This window comes from Molothrus aeneus, chromosome 3 (genome assembly GCF_037042795.1).
Source record: "Molothrus aeneus isolate 106 chromosome 3, BPBGC_Maene_1.0, whole genome shotgun sequence".
In the NCBI taxonomy this organism is placed as follows: domain Eukaryota; kingdom Metazoa; phylum Chordata; class Aves; order Passeriformes; family Icteridae; genus Molothrus; species Molothrus aeneus.
The window spans coordinates 109,924,176-109,940,930 of record NC_089648.1 but is presented as its reverse complement, the minus strand read 5'-3'; positions in this window follow the sequence as shown (position 1 = coordinate 109,940,930).

Below are 16,755 nucleotides of genomic sequence, written 5' to 3'. Positions count from 1 at the left end.
GTGCCACTCCACACCCAGCCCGAGAGGGTTCAAATGCCATTTCCCCGGTTTCTGGTGAATCTCCAACCCGGGGGGATGCCCAAAAGAAGCTCCAGTCTGGTCTCCAGTCCGGAGTTTCACTGGGCTGAGGTGTGGAGGGCAAAGAAAAAGGGCACAGGTGGCACATGGGAGGAGTGTGAGTGGCGCAGGAGTGAGCTCCAGGCTGGGGCACGGGGGAATGCTCCAGAACCATCTCCCCAGGGAGTTTCATCTGCTGTTCTCTCCTCCACAAAGCAGATTTTGAGTCCAGCTGCAGAGGGTGCATTTCACAGTGGAAAAGGGAAGATATGGGAAAGAAACAGCAGAGATGGAAAAAGAAATCTTAAAATACTCAAATGGTGTTTGTAAGAAAGATAGGGACAGACTTTTTACCAGGATCTGTTGTGACAGAACAAGAGGTGATTTTTCTAAACTAAAATAGGGTAGATTTAGACCAGATATAAGGAAGATTTTAGAATGAAGGTGGTGAGGCCCTGGCACAGGTTGCCCAGAGAAGCTGTGGCTGCCCCTGGATCCCTGGAAATGTCCCAGGCCAGACTGGACAGGGCTTGGAGCAGCCTGGGATAGTGGAAGCTGTCCCTGCCCATGGCAGGGGGCTTAGAATGAGATGATCCTTAAGATCCCTTCCAACCTAAACCATTCCATGATTCTATGTCATGTGTGTCAGAAAAAGCACCCAACCAAGCCCAAGCCATGACACAGAATTATTGTTCATGCCACTGCTGCACAAGGGCCTAGGAGAAAAAGGAGTTGTCCTCCTGAGTGGGAAAGGAGGATTTAATAACAATTTTAAATGATCTCCCAGACTGAGAAAGAAGGCAACTGGCTAAGATGAGCCAGTCTCAGAAATGTTAGTTCTAGTGCAGAAACCCTAAGATATCTGGGATTTTTCCATAGGGATGATGGATGGAGGTCTATGGAAGACCTGCATCCCTCTAGGACTACACTGGACCTGGGTGGAAAACCTTGGGCTGTGGAAAAGATCTCCATCCTCCCAACCTGAACCCTGTGAACTCAAGGCCAGTGAGGCCTAGAAACAATTTAAGATTAATCAGGGTCGGTCCAGTTCCTTTGTGGTTCCCAAGGGACAAGTCACATGTGCTATAATTACAAAATATCCCTTTTTAAACCACAGGGGGGAAAAAGCCATTTATTCAATAACTTCATTGGAGTTGAAGTAAAAGTCTTTCCCCTTGTTTGAACTCCAGCTTGGTCTCTACCAGATACCAGGAACTCCATGCAGAACCAACAGATTCCTGTTAATGAGATGATAGTCAGGAAATAAATACAGATGAAAGCTGTTGGACTCCTTGGCTGTTAATATTTTATTGAAGTGAATACTGTGGATTATTTGTGCTGGAGCAAAGCAGGAAGAAGGGCTGTAGGGTGTCTGCTGAGCACTTGTACATTGCATTATCGCCCAAGGCCAAAGTGTCAAGTGTTGTGGCTCAAATTAGAAAGGAAATGGATATTTTTATGGCCAGTTGCAGCACGTGGCCAAGCCCAGGGTGAACATAACAAGAGGCTGTGGGCTGAGCTTCCTCTGCACTGGACACCACGGTCCTTTTTGTTCCTGCTGAACAATCAGGTTAAATTTGTTCCCTGGGGCAGACCTGGCTCCATGAAGCCACTGGAAACTCTTCCCTTGTTTTGGGGAGCAGGCTGGGGCTTGTGACACCAAGCTGAGCCTCTCCAGGGGATGGAGGGAGAGCATGAGCTCCATGAGCAGCCATGGTTTTACAAAACATCCATAGTTTTACAAAACACCCACCAAAACCTCTGGGAAATGGGTCCTGCAGCTCCTCCACCACTGCTGGGCAGAAAAGGACCAGAATGGACATCAGGGGGTGCAGCCACAATCCCAGGTGAGGAGTGGGGTGCTGTTATCTCTGACCTCCAGCCCAGGATGTCTCCAGTGTCATCAGAAAGCTCTGGAAAAACCCTTTCACCCCCATACCAACCTGGCTGCCTAAGTGGTGCCTCTTCACATGGGTGAACTCCAGCCAGAGGCTCAAAGGGGAGTCCTGGAGCAGGAGAAAGGTGATAAAAGTGATCCAGGCTGTCAAACTCAACCTGCCCAAGAACTTGTCGGGCTGTGCAAAGGTATTTCACAAGACATGAGTCAACTCCTGCCACAGACAGAGCATGAACCCCTGAATGGCCCAAAGATTAAAAGTGTTATCAAGCGATGTGCATCCTGCATAATATCCAAGATCATAATATCCAAGATCATCCTTTCATGTCTTCCCTGGGTGCCACTGGAATAGTATTTCCAACTCTCACACTGAAAGATTCAGGCCTCCACTGTTGGTCTTTGCTTTCCTGTGCAGCCTTGGTCCTGTCACTGCATCCCCACCTTCCGTCTGAAATTTCATCTGTGTGGGTAATGTCTGGTCTTGTGCTGAGTTCCTTGTCATTAACACCCTGTTTGCAAGTGGTTTGAGGCTTTGGAGAGAAGGTTTTTGTGGTATTTCTCAGTTCTTCACCTTGCAGATGTAGAAATAGCTCTGGCTGCAATGTAAAACCTTCCCCATGCAATGGCTGTGCCCTGTGGCACCTTGGCAAAGTGGGGAGTGCATCTGGAAACTCGGAACCAGGGCCAGCAGGGGAGATTGGCATGGAAAAATCAGCAGGTGCTGAGGGGAGAGAGGAGGGAGAGCAAAGGAAAAGCAGTGAGAGGGCAGGGCTGTGGGGAGCTGCAGCACTGGGTGGTTTTGCTGCTGTCTGTATGAAAGGTGTGAGCCCCAGCTTTCCCCAGAACCTGGGCACTCCCAGCAGTGTGGATTTTCTCATGTCTAATCAAAGATTCAGCACAGCAAACACTCCATCTGCAGCTGAACCCTGGAGCTGTGAGATGGGCTTGGTCAGCTGGGGTAAAACAAGAGCAAAGCAGCATCAAAGTCATGTCACAGAGCCATGGAATCACAGAATGCTTTGGGATGGAGGGAACCTTAAAGTTAATCTTGATCCAACCCCCTGCCATGGGCAGGGACACCTTCCACTATCCCAGGCTGCTCCCAGCCCTCTCCAACCTGGCCTTGGACACTTCCAGGGATGCAGGGGCAGCCACAGCTTCTTCACAGACAAGAATTTCTTCCTAATACCTAATTGAAATCTATCCTCCTTCAGCTTAAAGCCATTGTCCCACCTCCTGAGAAATGGGATTTTATTTCAATGCCATCCCATGCTGGGCTCTTGTTTGGAGCAGGACAGCACTGGCTGCTCACCCACAGGCACACTGCCACATTCCAGGAGCTCTCCCAAGGGAATAAAAGGAGGATCCAAGTGTCTCCACCTGCTCTGTGCAGAGCAGGCTGCCTGGAACTTGCCTTGCTGGCAATTGGAGGCTGCCAGGGAGGGGAGGTGGTGAGGAGCCCTCACCTTGCTCTGTTTTACCTCCACCCACACACAGCAGGGTAAATATTCCCTGGCAAACACTGCAGAGCAAACAAGGGCATCAGTGCCCTGCCAGGCTGGGCTCTGGGCTCTGAGCTGCTCCACCAAAGGGAACAAGGATCACTTTTTCCACAAGGGCCCCCTCCCTGGCCAGGCTGCTCAGTAGCCAAGGGAGAATTTGCTGAGCTTGCTTCTCTGAGGGGTCTTTGGTTCAGAGCATCCCCAAGGGTGGTGACACTCCAGGTTGGCTGTGAAAAGCATTTGTGCCCATCCCTGACCAAGGAGAAGCTGGGTCTGTGTGCCACAGCCAGGCTGTGAGGGTGGCAGAGAGCACACAGATGTGTTCCTGGTGGGAAGCAGAGACAGAACCTGCAACAAATCAGCCCAAGGAAAGTCCTCTCCATCGCCACTGGCTGCTCAGGGCAACATTCCATCTCTGCCAGCAGCCAGGAAATCCCTCCAGGGACAACAGGGCTCATTTTCCTTGGTCACTCATCTGCCCCAAAGAGGTTTGTGTTGGGTTGCAGGCAGAGGGCTGGGGCTGTTTCTGGAGGATTGCTCATCTCTCAGGGGGCTGAGCCAAGTGTTACAGCACCATCCCTGGCTTGGAAAATCTCTGAACCACTGATTTCCTTGTTCTGCTCTCCCAGGTCTCAAGCTGCACCCTTCCCCATGATGTTTGGGGTTGCCCACCACTGCAGACAGGCTGTGACCTGCCGTGGGTTCTCCTTTCCTAGGCTGCTTCCAGACCTCCTTTCTCCAGGGTTTCCTCCTCCCTTAATCTGTCCAAGGTCACTCCCAGCTAAAATTAGCAGTTTGTGTTCTCTCCAACAATCCAGTGTTGGAGAGAAGGGAAGGCCAGCTGCTCTGGCCTGCTCACCATCCTGGGAGCTGGCAACAGGACATCCAGCTCTGACTCCCCTTGGAGGTGAGGATGGCCTTGCCATCCTCATGGTCACCAAAAAAAGATTTGTAGCCAGCTTGTCCTCTTGCCTTAAACCTGAGCTACAGGTCTCTGCCAGCAAAGCAGGAGGAAGGAAGATCTCCCTGGAGCCACCAATCTCTGCCACCATCCTCTAAATGCCAGATGTCACCCTGATTGTACCAGAGCCAGACATCATTGTCTCTGTGAGAGATTCCCCAGGAATCTCTGTGAGAGATTCCCCTCAGCCTTTCAAGTGTATATTTAACTCATCCTCACCTGAACCTTCTTTCTGACCTTATCTTTCCTCTTTTCTTTCAAGGGCAGGCTGAAGCCACAGGGTGGAGACAGTGGGAAGGCAGCTGTGGCAGGGTGGTGGGAGTTTTCTGTGGTCAGCCCACTGCCCTGGGCTGGGGGTGCTCAGGATCATGATCAGAAATGGGAGTTTAAACCATCTTGATGTCTGGGAATGAGGACACTGCTGGAAATGAGGTAACAGCCTGCCCAGGGCAGCGGCTGAATCACCAACCCTGGAGGGATGAAAAGCCATGTGGATGTGGCACTTGGGGACATGGGTGAGTGGTGGCCTTGGCAGTGCTGAGGGATGGTTGGACTTGATGATCCCAGAGGGCTTTTCCAGCCTGAATGATTCCATAACCACAGGGAGCCTCCAAGCCTTGACTGGGGATTGTGCTCTGGCAAGCAGGGGGGATCTTCAGCTGCTTTGAACAGGTGAATGTGAGAGGCTTTACCCCTGGTTTCTTATCCAGATCAAACCTCCAGAACAACTGGTCTGTCCCATCCAGGAGATCAGAAATTAATATTTAATTAAGGCTTGGAGGCTTCCTTGACTCTCCCATCTGCATCTGACCAACTTCCATAAAATCACAGAATCACAGAATGGTTTGGGTTGGAAGACCAAAAGATCCTAAAGATCATCCAGTTCCATCCTCCCTAGAGAGGGACACCTTCACTAGACCTTGTCACCTTCAAACAAAGATCTTAGAGGCCTTCCTTTGGCAGGACAAACACTGCCAAGGCTGCTCTGGCTGGTGTTGACCATTCAGTACCTTAAACTTTGGCACTTGGTACAGCTATGCTTGTAAACAAAAAATCACCAGTTCTTTCCCCTGGTCCTGAGGCCAGTTGGTCTGCTCTGGCCATGTCCATGCTATTAAACTCTCTTAACCATCCAAAACAGTGTGGACAGATCCAAAATATATTCTGGGAGTTGTTCTTGATGCGTGCTGTCCCCAGTCTGATGCCCAGGGATTGTTTGGGTTTTTAATACTTTCTGTGAGGAACAGGTTAAGAGTTTAGCAGTGCAGATGTTCAGATTCCTGGCTGGGTTGAATTTAATACCCCAGACACAACCAATAAACACAAATTTGCCTGAAATCACCAGCGCTGTTGGACAGAGCCACCTCTCTCCATGGGCCAACCCCACAGAGGACGTCAATCAACCCAACTGGTCAGACTGGAAAAAGCCACCTCTGCCATCCATGGGCTGGCAAATGTTTATCCCAGGTGTTTAGATGCTCCTGTAGGTCCCCAGCCCTGTCTCTACACGGCCCAGGAGCCCTCTGTATCTGCAGATCTCCTCCCCTTGGGCTGTGCAGCATCTCCCCACAGCTCCCCTGGCACCGTAGGTGGTCCTCCAGCCCCACCGCACGGTCGCTTCCCCCTGATAACTCCAGGGTCTCCAGGGTCACCCCAAGGGCACTGAGGGGACATGTATCAACCAGCCCCGACACGCTGCACTCCAGGAGTAGCTGTGTTTAGAGCCAGGGACTCTCTGATCTTCAATAACCTGGCAGCAGCTTGTAAACAGAGCGTTTGACGTGATAGCATCCTCCGCGAGCAATTTACACCCTCCCCCCCAGCCCCCTGCCCTCTCCTCACTCCCACTTTGGCTCCCAAATTGCAGGGAGAGGCTCAGCCTGTGGCTGAGTGTTGGATGCAGTGGGCTGGGGAGTCAGGGAAGGCTGCAGGAGTGGGAGCGCTGGTTTGTGTGTGTGCTCACCATGCACAGTTTGGGTGTGTGGTGCTGCAGAAGGTGTGTCTAAAATATTGCCTGGCTTTGTCTCTTATGGATTTGAGCTAAAAAGAGTGGGACACTGGAACACTGCAAAGCCTTTGGTATGGACCAACAACATCCCAGCCCCAAGTGTGGCATGAAAATGTAAAGCCATTTGTTGGGAATAAAGCAGCACCCAGCAGGCTCGTGATCTAAATTCACCTCCAGTTTCATAGAATACTTGAATGGTTTGGATTGGAAAAGACCATAAAGATCAACTTGTTCCCCTGTCCCAGGTTGCTCCAAGGAACCAACCTGGCCTTGGACATTTCCAGGGATCCAGAGGCAGCCACAGCTTCTCTGGGCACCCTGTGCCAGGGCCTCACCAGCCTCACAGGGAACAATTCCTTCGCAATATCCCATCTATCCCTGCCCTCTGGCAGCGGGAAGCCATTCCCTGTGTCCTGCCCCTCCATGTCTTGCCCTAAGCTCCTCTCCAGCTTCTCACCCTCAGCTCCTTGTACAGAAGTAAGGAAGGCCTGAGCCCTGGGGATGGACTTTGTTTTACTCAGAGGGGCTCTCTTGGCCTTGTCCCACTTGGATGCAAAAGGAAGGAACATTGGGATAATTCATTTCAGGGGAAATACCCAACCAATGTCTGCTCTGAAGCAGGAGGAGGCCAAAAAGATGGATGAAGGGAAAGGGGATGACCCCATTTCTCTGTCTCTCCTAGAAACATGGAAAAACCCCTTTGAAGTTCTGTCTCCAAACTCTCCATCCTGCTTAGTCTGGCACAGGTCTGGCTTGGCCTGGGTAGCACTGATCAAGGTGAGTCCCAGGCACAGTTTTGGGATTTTTATGAGCCAGACAACCATTCCTAAATTCCCAATAATCATTTTGAGCATTGCCAATAATCATTGTGAGCCTGGCCATCCTTTCCTGAAGGTGAAGAGAGCCTAACAGGATGGACCCATCCCATGCTGCAGGACCAGAGGGTCCTTCCATCTGGGGAGAAAACAAAATATGAAAGCAGGAGAAACCAAAGAGCTCTACAGCACATCTCTCCTCTCTTCTTCCCCTGGCAAAGCAGCAGGTGAAGGCCATGGGACAGAACCCAGCTGCCTCCTCCTCCTCCTCCTCCTCCTCTTGCTTGGAGCAGGACAGCAAAACAACCCTGCCGCATCCCTGCTGGCCGTGGAGCCTCTCAAGGTGACAGTCCCTGCACATCTGTGCCTGTCCCCCCGGGCACCCCTGGCCTCCCTGGGGAATGTTCTGTCCCCAGCAGCAGCGGGAGCGTCACGGGGGAGCGCCTGCGTCAGGCTCTGCTGCCACCAAGGCCTTGACTCCTGCTGGGAACAGGAAGGGCTGTGCTGGCAGAGCACTGTGGAATAACGGGGTTTGTTGGGGGAGATGAAACAGGGAAGCTTTATATTATTTATATTATTTGTATTATCTATATTATTTCTATTATTTCTATTATATATATTATTATATTATTTATATTATTTATATTTGTTGGGGAAGATGAAACAGGAAAACTTTATATTATTTCTATTATTTTTATTATTTTTATTATTTCTATTATTTCTATTATCTATATTGTTTATATTTATATTATTTATATTATTTATATTATTTATATTATTTATATTATTTATATTATTTAAATTATTTATATTATTTATATTTGTTGGGGAAGATGAAACAGGAAAGCTTTATAAATATGATTGCCTGGCAAATGATTTTGAGAATATAGAAACTATAAGTGAAATTGAAATGAAAGCAAGCTTTGAGAAACCTCAGTTACTGAACAACTGGAAAACAATGGTGTGGCCAGCTGAAGGTGATCCCCTTTTGATGGAACAATTCCCTCTGCTTGCAGACACACCCAAGGGTCAGAACAGACCCTACTAGCTTGGCAGAAGGGGTCCAAAGAGGAGTTTTTAGGGTTCAAAATGTAACACAGTATGGTATGTAATGATTCTTATAGGCTGTATGTAAATGCCATAGGATTTGTATCTTGTACTAGATTGGCTAGTGAGAATTAGAATATTCAGCACAGAAGAAGATTTATTGTATTATTACGGGAACTTTGCTCTCTTTACTCTTCCTTGCTCTCTTATCCTCTTTACCACACTTTTGCCTTCTCTCTCTTTACCACTCTCTTTACTCCTCTCAGGCCTGCTCCAAGCTGTGGCTGGCAGCTCCCAGCAGGACCCTGCACCCAGGCCCTTTGCAATAAACCCCAGATTCCACCACCTGGCTTCAGAGATCTCTCATCTCCTTCCCAACTGTCCTACCCCCTTCACTCCTACAGGGGTTGGGGTACGGGATGCTCCAGTCCATGTCCCTGAGCTGGTGGCTCCAGGGTGGAGCAGGACCTTGGTGGCAGGACCTTGGTGGTCACCAAGAGAAATCTGAGCCTCCCAAAACCCCTCAGTGCCCTGTGCATCCAGCAGAGGAAAGGTCCAAACCCACCTACAAACACCCCACATCTGACAGTCAGCCCTCTAAGGCTCTTCACACAACCCCCAACCCACACTCAGCAAGAAAACAACAGAATTTGGGTGAAATGCAAAGTCCAGTCTGCCCAGAAATATTTCTTCCTGCTTCAACAGAAAGTGCTGGATACCCCCAGCAGCAGGCTGAACACCTCCCATGGGATATTTTTTAGATCCCATTCCCCATGTCCCTGAGAAGAAAACTCAGCACCAGAAAGTGCCACAAGATCTCAAAGATAAGGTGATGCCATTTTGGTTTTTTGCCTTTTTTTCCTTTATATATTTTCTGTGTTCTTTTCACATATTTTAATGTGGCAGGACCTTGGTGGTCACCAAGACAAATCTGAGCCTCCCAAAATCCCTCGCTGCATTGTGCATCCATCCAGAAAGTAGAGGTCCAAACCCTCTAAGGCTCTTCACACAACATCCAGCCCACAATCAGCAAGAAAACAACAGAATTTGGGTGAAATGCAAAGTCCAGTCTGCCCAGAAATGTTTCTTCCTGCTCCTTCACCTCCTCCTGCTGTTTCAGGAGACATCTCCATATCTGTCTGGTTTTTAGCTGCCTTTTTTCAGCACAAGCCAAGAGCAAGAGAGGTTGGCTGCCACTCATCTGCTGCTGCTGAGGAGATTTGGGTAGGCAAGAAACTGTTTGGCACCAGGGTTGACATGAACAGCTCAGGCTATTTAAAAAGGGTGATTTAATCAGCAGAGGTATTTCTGCCCAGCTCCCTGCACAGTACATTTGGCATTTTGCTGGAATCAGACCAAGGTGCTTTATCAGGAGCAGCGAGGAAGGGAAGGAAAGGGCAAAGCAGATGTGGGTGCAGGTGAAGGAAAAAAGAGAGGCTTCCAAGGCTCTTCCATAAAGAAAAGCAAGGAAGAGAAAACAGAGTTAAAAATAATATCATGGCATGTTCTGGGCAGAGATACCAGCATCCTAGGAAAAATATACGCCTTTATTTTTTTGCCAAGAGGGAAATAAAAGGGAGGATGAGGGAGGATGCTGAGGCTGTTCTTTGATTTGAAAACGAAACAAGGCCAAGGAGTAGAGACAGTCACTGGCATTTGTCAACAGAATCTGCATTTCACTGCTAAATCTAAAGCAAACTGGGCTTGAAACATGCCAGGTGCAGGAATTTGCTCAGAGGAAAAAGGATCAGACCCAATCCTGTGCCACTAAACGTTGCCTTCACAGTCCTGTAGGAAATCTGTGCAAAGCCTTGGATAGGGTGAATGGAATTAATGTGAATTCTGCTTTTTGCTTTCAGTGGTTGTTGGTTCAGTCCCTCCTGCTGTCAAGAACAGCCATCATCATCTAAGCATGAAGGGCCAAAGTCATCCAAGAATTAAGTAGTGACTCTCCATCATTTGAGAGGGAGTTAGGTACATGCATTCCTTTAAGGAGCTAACCATAAAGGCTTGTCTGGAAAGACTTTTGCACCATTTTAACTTTATCTCTTCAAGACAGCTCTGGGTTTTGTCTCAGCTGGCTGAAATTTTTCATGACCATCATTAATTCACTCAAAAATGCAGGTTTTGGCAGATCAAGTCTCTTTGCAAGTTCAGGCCAAATTTGGCAAGTTCAGCCAAAAAAAAAAAAAAAAAAAAAACCAAAAACGGAGAAAACTTTGATGGATTTTGCCCTGGGTTTCAAAATTACTGAACAATGCCAATAATCTCAGCCTTTCTTCTAATGATTTTCATGGCTTCCCATTTCTTTCCCACTGCAATCATAGGAGGAAGCATTGCAGCCAGAACAGCTAAAACTCTGGCTCTATATCCCACTGCCATGTAGAAAACAGGGAACACAGAGCATTTCTCTCTCTGCTTGGCAGCTTCTCCCCAAGCAGCTCTTTGGAAGAGGGGTCCCATTTTCTGGTGCCTTTCCCAGATTGAACTTCCTCATTATGGCTTTGAAAACGAGGAACAAGTACAGGCATGGACTGAATAGCACAGCTTGGAGAAGCTGAAAGTCTCTGAAAATCTGGGAGAAATGAGCAGAGCAGGCATGCAAGGTAACTTCTGGTTTGGCCCAGAATAAGAAATAAAGGATGTGGCTGCACCACAACTAAAGACAACATTTGAAAATTTCTTCAGGAGAAGTTGTAACAAATATTTCTTTCCCTGGTGAATTGGATCACTCAGCTCAGTTCACTGATACAACATTGGCTCCCATTGTAAAATCCCAATTTGGGAAGTGCTGAGCCACTGGGGTCTGCACAAACTACTGGCTGTCTTTCAAGAAAACCTGCACACCCTGAGGTCCTAAATAGCTGCAGAAATTAGGGAAAAGCCATTAAAGGTGGTCCCACAGGGATTCTTCATTAATTTCAGCCTTCAATAGCTATGTGGACAGCCCCATATCAGGTCTTTGGTCCATAAATGTTGATTCTGGTCCATTCTCAAGCATCCTTTGCTGCAGAGACACAAAAGCTGCCACGCCAGCTCATGGATCTACATGAATTTTCAGAGTGCTCCTCCAAAGGATGATCAGAAGACAGGCTGGGTCACATGAATGGGCTTTGTTGGACAGCACAAATATCACTCCCAGATAAATGGGAGCGCAGCACTCAGCACGCAGCATCAGAGCCAAAGGATCCCAAGAAATTATCAAAAATGTTTTTAGGCATCTGAATTCATTGTAGTCCCCAGGATCCACAGTCAGAGGAGCTTGGAGAGCTGGATGGAGGTGTCTAACATGAGCTGAACCCTTCCAGGGTCTGCTGAGGGTCTGGGTGACACCTCCAGTGACCATCACAGGACATATTCGACAGCCAAAAAGAAGCTGAAAAATCACTTTGCCGAGATATTTTCCAAAAGCAATAAATGATTAAATCTTATCTTTTGGCTGGAGTCTGATCTGGAGGAGGTGTTGAGATGTGTAGGAGCCTTGAGATTTGAGAGAATCTTTGCAGCACTGGGTTTCACTTGGAGGAAATGGAAAACCCTGGTGGAAGTTTCTGTGCTCATTACATGGTTGTGGCATAGAACAACTTGTGACAACACAGAAACAAAAATCCCTGCTGAAATCTTCACCTTTTGTTCCCTCCACCCTGCAAACTCTAATTCTAACTGCCACAGGGTTTGGGGAGAATTCCTTGGTTTGGGTGGATTTCTGTGCTCCAGGAGGGTTAAAGCGACAATCAGCTCCTGGTTTGCTCTGGAGAAGCAGCATCCATTGCAATCAACCCTCGGTCACAAGACACAGGAAGAGCACTGAACCCTGGGGTAAATGAGGGAAATTTGGATGTTAAAAATGCAGAGGGACTGCCAGGAAACACTGGGAGGATATCTGAAAGGCGACAGGGGAAATGAGATGGAAGCAAGGTCTAATTTAGGGATAAACTCTCCAATTTGCATTTATTATCCTCATCCCCCACCCTGCCTTTGCTTTGGCCATTTTTAGATCCAGAACCTTTTTTTAGGCTCCCAGATATTCAAGATTACTTTCATATTTACTCCAGCCATGCAGAGGTAAATGATCCTGTGGGATTTGCTGCCTGTCCAGACACCAGAGGTAAATGAAATCTGCACAACAGATACATACACAGCTCCATTGCTTCCAAATCCACACCTGGGGACTTCCTCCAGCTGGGGGACAGCTGACTTTCTCCTGACATTTCAGATCTTCTCCCTGGATCAAATTCCCAAGAGCAAGGAATCTGCAAAACACACAGTTGAGCCCAAAAAATGATTTTCAAGATGTTTTTTTAAGATGTTCCTTCAGGTCAGGATTTGCTAATCACAAATACCTTGCACGAGTGGTGACAAAATTTTAGTAGGGCCAGTTGCGATGTAGAGTGATGATTTTAAACTAAAAGAGACTGTGTTTTGACTAGACATAAGGAAGAAACTTTTTACAGTGAGGGTGGTGAGGCCCTGGCACAGGGTGTCCAGAGAAGCTGTGGCTGCCCCTGGATCCCTGGAAGTGCCCAAGGCCAGGCTGGACAAGGCTTGGAGCAACCTGGGAGAGTGGAAGGTGTCCCAGTTTACTGCAAGCAGACTGGACTAGCTGACCATTAAATGTCCCTTCCAACCCAAACTTTTCCATGATTCTTTGTGCAAATCCCAGAAGATCACAAGAGAGGGGAGTCTGTGCCTATAAATCAGACTCCAGCTCCATCCCCACCCTGTCACTGCATCAAGGCAAAAGCAGAGACAGCACAGCCACCTGTGCAGGGGAGCAGCCTGAGGATGAAAGCCACAGCCTTCCCTCCCCTCCATTACCTTCACGCTCTGCAAGTCACTTATTTTTTGTTACAGACTCAGCCACCTTCAGCAAGAGGGCTGAAGGGAAGGTCATGGCTCCTCTCTGGAAGCCAGATGATTTCAGTTTCATTTTCCTGAGCCTGAGAGAGGCTGTGAGCTGAAATCTTTTCTTTTCTCCTGAAAAACTCAACCATGAGGCTCCCCTGCCCCTTCCCTGCGGTGTCACAGTGAGGGTGTCCACACTGGGACATGGCAGGGATGGGGACCCAAACCTCTCTCATTAGGAAGTCCCTCAGTTGCGTTTCTAGAGGGAATGTGTCCACTTGCAACCAAACCATGAAGGATTTACATTTTTCAGCCACTCCTTCTGGTGGTAGTCATTTCTACTGCAAAAGAAAGCATAAGAAGACATACCACAAAAAAAGTATTAAGCAGAAGAGCATTAGGAGGAAAACTAAATTCTCAGTCCCTCACTCCTTTTCCCCTTTCAAACACATTTCAAGTAAATAATTTCTGACTGCTGCCACTGCAGTGCCATGGGCAGAGTGAATGGAAGCAGCTGAGTCCGGCCAACTCAGTGCATGCAGGATTCCAGTTGGGAAGAACCACTGGGCACTGGGTCACAGATCCCTGATCACTCATCAGCAGGCCCTGAAAAGAGATGCAAGTCACTGCAAAGAGTTCCACTGACTGGGGGGGGCAGGGGATGGGGCCAAATCAGTGTTTTCTCATAAATCTAGACAACGTGTATATCACTCTAATTGATGTCAAACTTTCAGCTTGACATGCTTTATAAACCCTGGGCAGCTTTGATCTCCTTGTCTTTGCCTATAAATGCAAGGATTACAAAAACATTCCGAAAAAAACCGTCACCAAAAAATGTCTTTCACCGAGGTACTTTGCTCCAGCAGATAAGGCTAATAAGCAAAGAAACCCCAGGTATTAGGAAACGAGGCTTTTCAGGAACATACTCTGGAGTGGAGAGAGAGGGTGGGGGGGGAGAAGCAGCTGAAGGATATTGATGCTTATGCTCCCCCTGTCATTATTCCAGGATATTGTTTATATCCCTGGGATGTGGATAAAGGTAGCTGTCACTTCTGGCACCGCTCTCCCCCCGGGAGATTACAGCGAACTGTGGCTGACACTGCCCAAGGTTGCTCTGACTGACAGCCCCCGTGGCATGGTTACTGTCAGAGCCCTCCCAGGGCTGGGGGTGCCCGGCTCTGAGAGCCATGGAAAAGGGAAGGGGGGTTTCCATGGAGGAATGGGCTCTGCTCAGCCTCCGGCACATCCCCAGGCAGGAGGAGACAGCTCCTCTCCAGGCAAAGCTCAGCAGAGAGAGGGGAGTTGAGGGAAGGTGTTTTAGCATCCCTTTCCTCTGCACAAGGCTCAAATCCCAAGGGTTGGGGTCCCTCTCAGGTGTTCAGTGCTCTGCTCCCGGGGGATGCTCAGGGATGGAGAGGGAAGGGGTTCTGCAATGCCTCCACGGAGCAGGGAAAGGGGAAAAGTGATGGGAGTGGAGAAGGGAGATGCGAAACAGCAAGGGAGGCTGTGAGACTTGGCATGGCAAGTCAGGACTTGGTTGTGGATTAAGACTAATAAATTTCTCCAGGTCAGTGTCTTTGAGTGATCTGGATGTCTCAATTCCCTTTATATTCCCTTTATTCCCTTAGATATGATTCAGTTGGCCAAACAGAGGCACTGGGAAAGTCTGAAAGCACCTGAGATGTCAACAGAAGGCCAAATGGCAGCAGGACCTCTGACTAAAATGACCTGAGACACCTCTGTGGCACCCAAATCCCACCCCAGTACTGATGGAGCCACCACAGCTCCTCTCTCCCCTCAGCAGCAGAACCCCAGGCTTGGCCAGGTGGATGTGGACACCAAAATGTGGATGTCTAAGATCTGCCTTCCCCAGCCTCCTTTCATAATGGGAACTCCTCTCCCCAACCTCTGGGAAGCTGGGAAGTGTCTGAACCATCGGGAAGCTCCGTGTGGTTAGGGCATTATCTTTGACGTCAGCTCTGGAGTTATCTCCTTGGTGCTGGGAAGGTCTCATCTGGAGCACTGGGCCCCCCTCCAGGCTCCAAGGGAAAGAGGGCTCAGACTGGGGACAGCCCAAAAAAATGCCAAGAGAATGAGAAAAGGAGCAGGAAAGTCAGATTAAGGCAGGAGCAGTGAAATTGGTTAGTCTGCAGGGACACTTGAGGAGTGACATTCCTTCATGAGCGGTAAAAGAGGAGAGGGAAGGGACTTGGAATGGCAAGGACAGGGAAGTGTGGGAAGGAGAAACTGCCTGGGAAACTCAGCATCATTCAGAACAGGCCCTGGCAAGGGTAAGCAGGGTGGTACTGACTCCTTGGGGCAGCAGGAGGGGGGAGATGCACTCAAGGAGCCCCTTCACTCCTGGGATTCTTTGATCCTTGGCTGGGGCTGTGGCAGCTGCCATGGGATGGGACTTGCCCCAAGCATCTTGTGACTTTTGGAACAAGACCTATTTCTGGAGGCACCCACAGAAGTGTTTGGCTGCAGGGTCACCCCCTGTGTGCCTGCATCTGTCAAAGGAGCTGATTAAAACCTCAGGAAAAGCAAAACCCAGGGGCTGGGACTGGTTTGTGATGGCATTACTTGGGTCACATGGGGTGAACTCCAGGAGATTCCATCAATGAAAAAGGGAGCAGGGATTTCCAGCCCTGGCTGTACCATTCCAGTCTTGGATATATTTCTCCTGGACATTTTTCCCTTTCTCGCTTTGTAGGCTTTTATTTGTACAAACAACCCCCCTACAAGGTAGATTTCCTTTCCATCAGGCTAAGGAATGCAACTGAACTGACTACATGATGGGTTTTGATGGCAATATGGGGGAAAAAAAAGGGAATCAGGCATTTCTATGAATTAAATGACATTGTTAATTAACATGATTTAAGATGGCAGGACGTGTAGAACACACATTAACTCTCCTGCTTTGGGGTTGAAAGCAAACTCCACTTTTTGCAAGTCCAGATAAGTCTTCTTTGAGAAATGGGAATTTGGCTCCTAAATCAATTAGGCCTGGCAGCTCTACAAAGGGGAATTTAAAATAGAGCACAGAATTAACCCTTGGACTTTGCAAACTGTCAGAGCTGCTGGGCTCTGCCTCTCGCCTCTTCCCCTGCCAAAGTTGCACGGCCCAAAGAGAGAAATTACTTTGCAGTAGTGCTGTCAGAGACCAAAGCAAATCTGATGCTCCCAGACATGTGGAGGGCACAGGCCTTGACCTGGGACTGCAACCCTCTGCAAAAAACAAAAGGATTCACCCCTCTGAGCACGGGAGGAAGCCAAGGCGTGCGGCATCACCGGTTTTCCATGGAATGCCTCTTGGCTGGACCTCAGTTGGGTGTGTGAGGAGCCCTGGAAAAGTCCAGGGTTTTTCTAAGATCCACCAGCACTGTCCTGAACTCAGCTCCACACACATAAAAACATTGAATGGTTTGGGTTGGAAGGGACTTTAAAGCTCATCTTGCTCCAACCCCCTGCCATGGGACACCTTTCATTTGCCCAGGTTGCTCCAAGCCCCGTGGACCAGCCTGGCCCACACCATCCATCCATCTTCATGAAAGGTACAGTTGGGACCCTTCAAGGAAGCGAGCTTCACCACTTTGTCTGTCAGACATCATGAGCACAAAGAC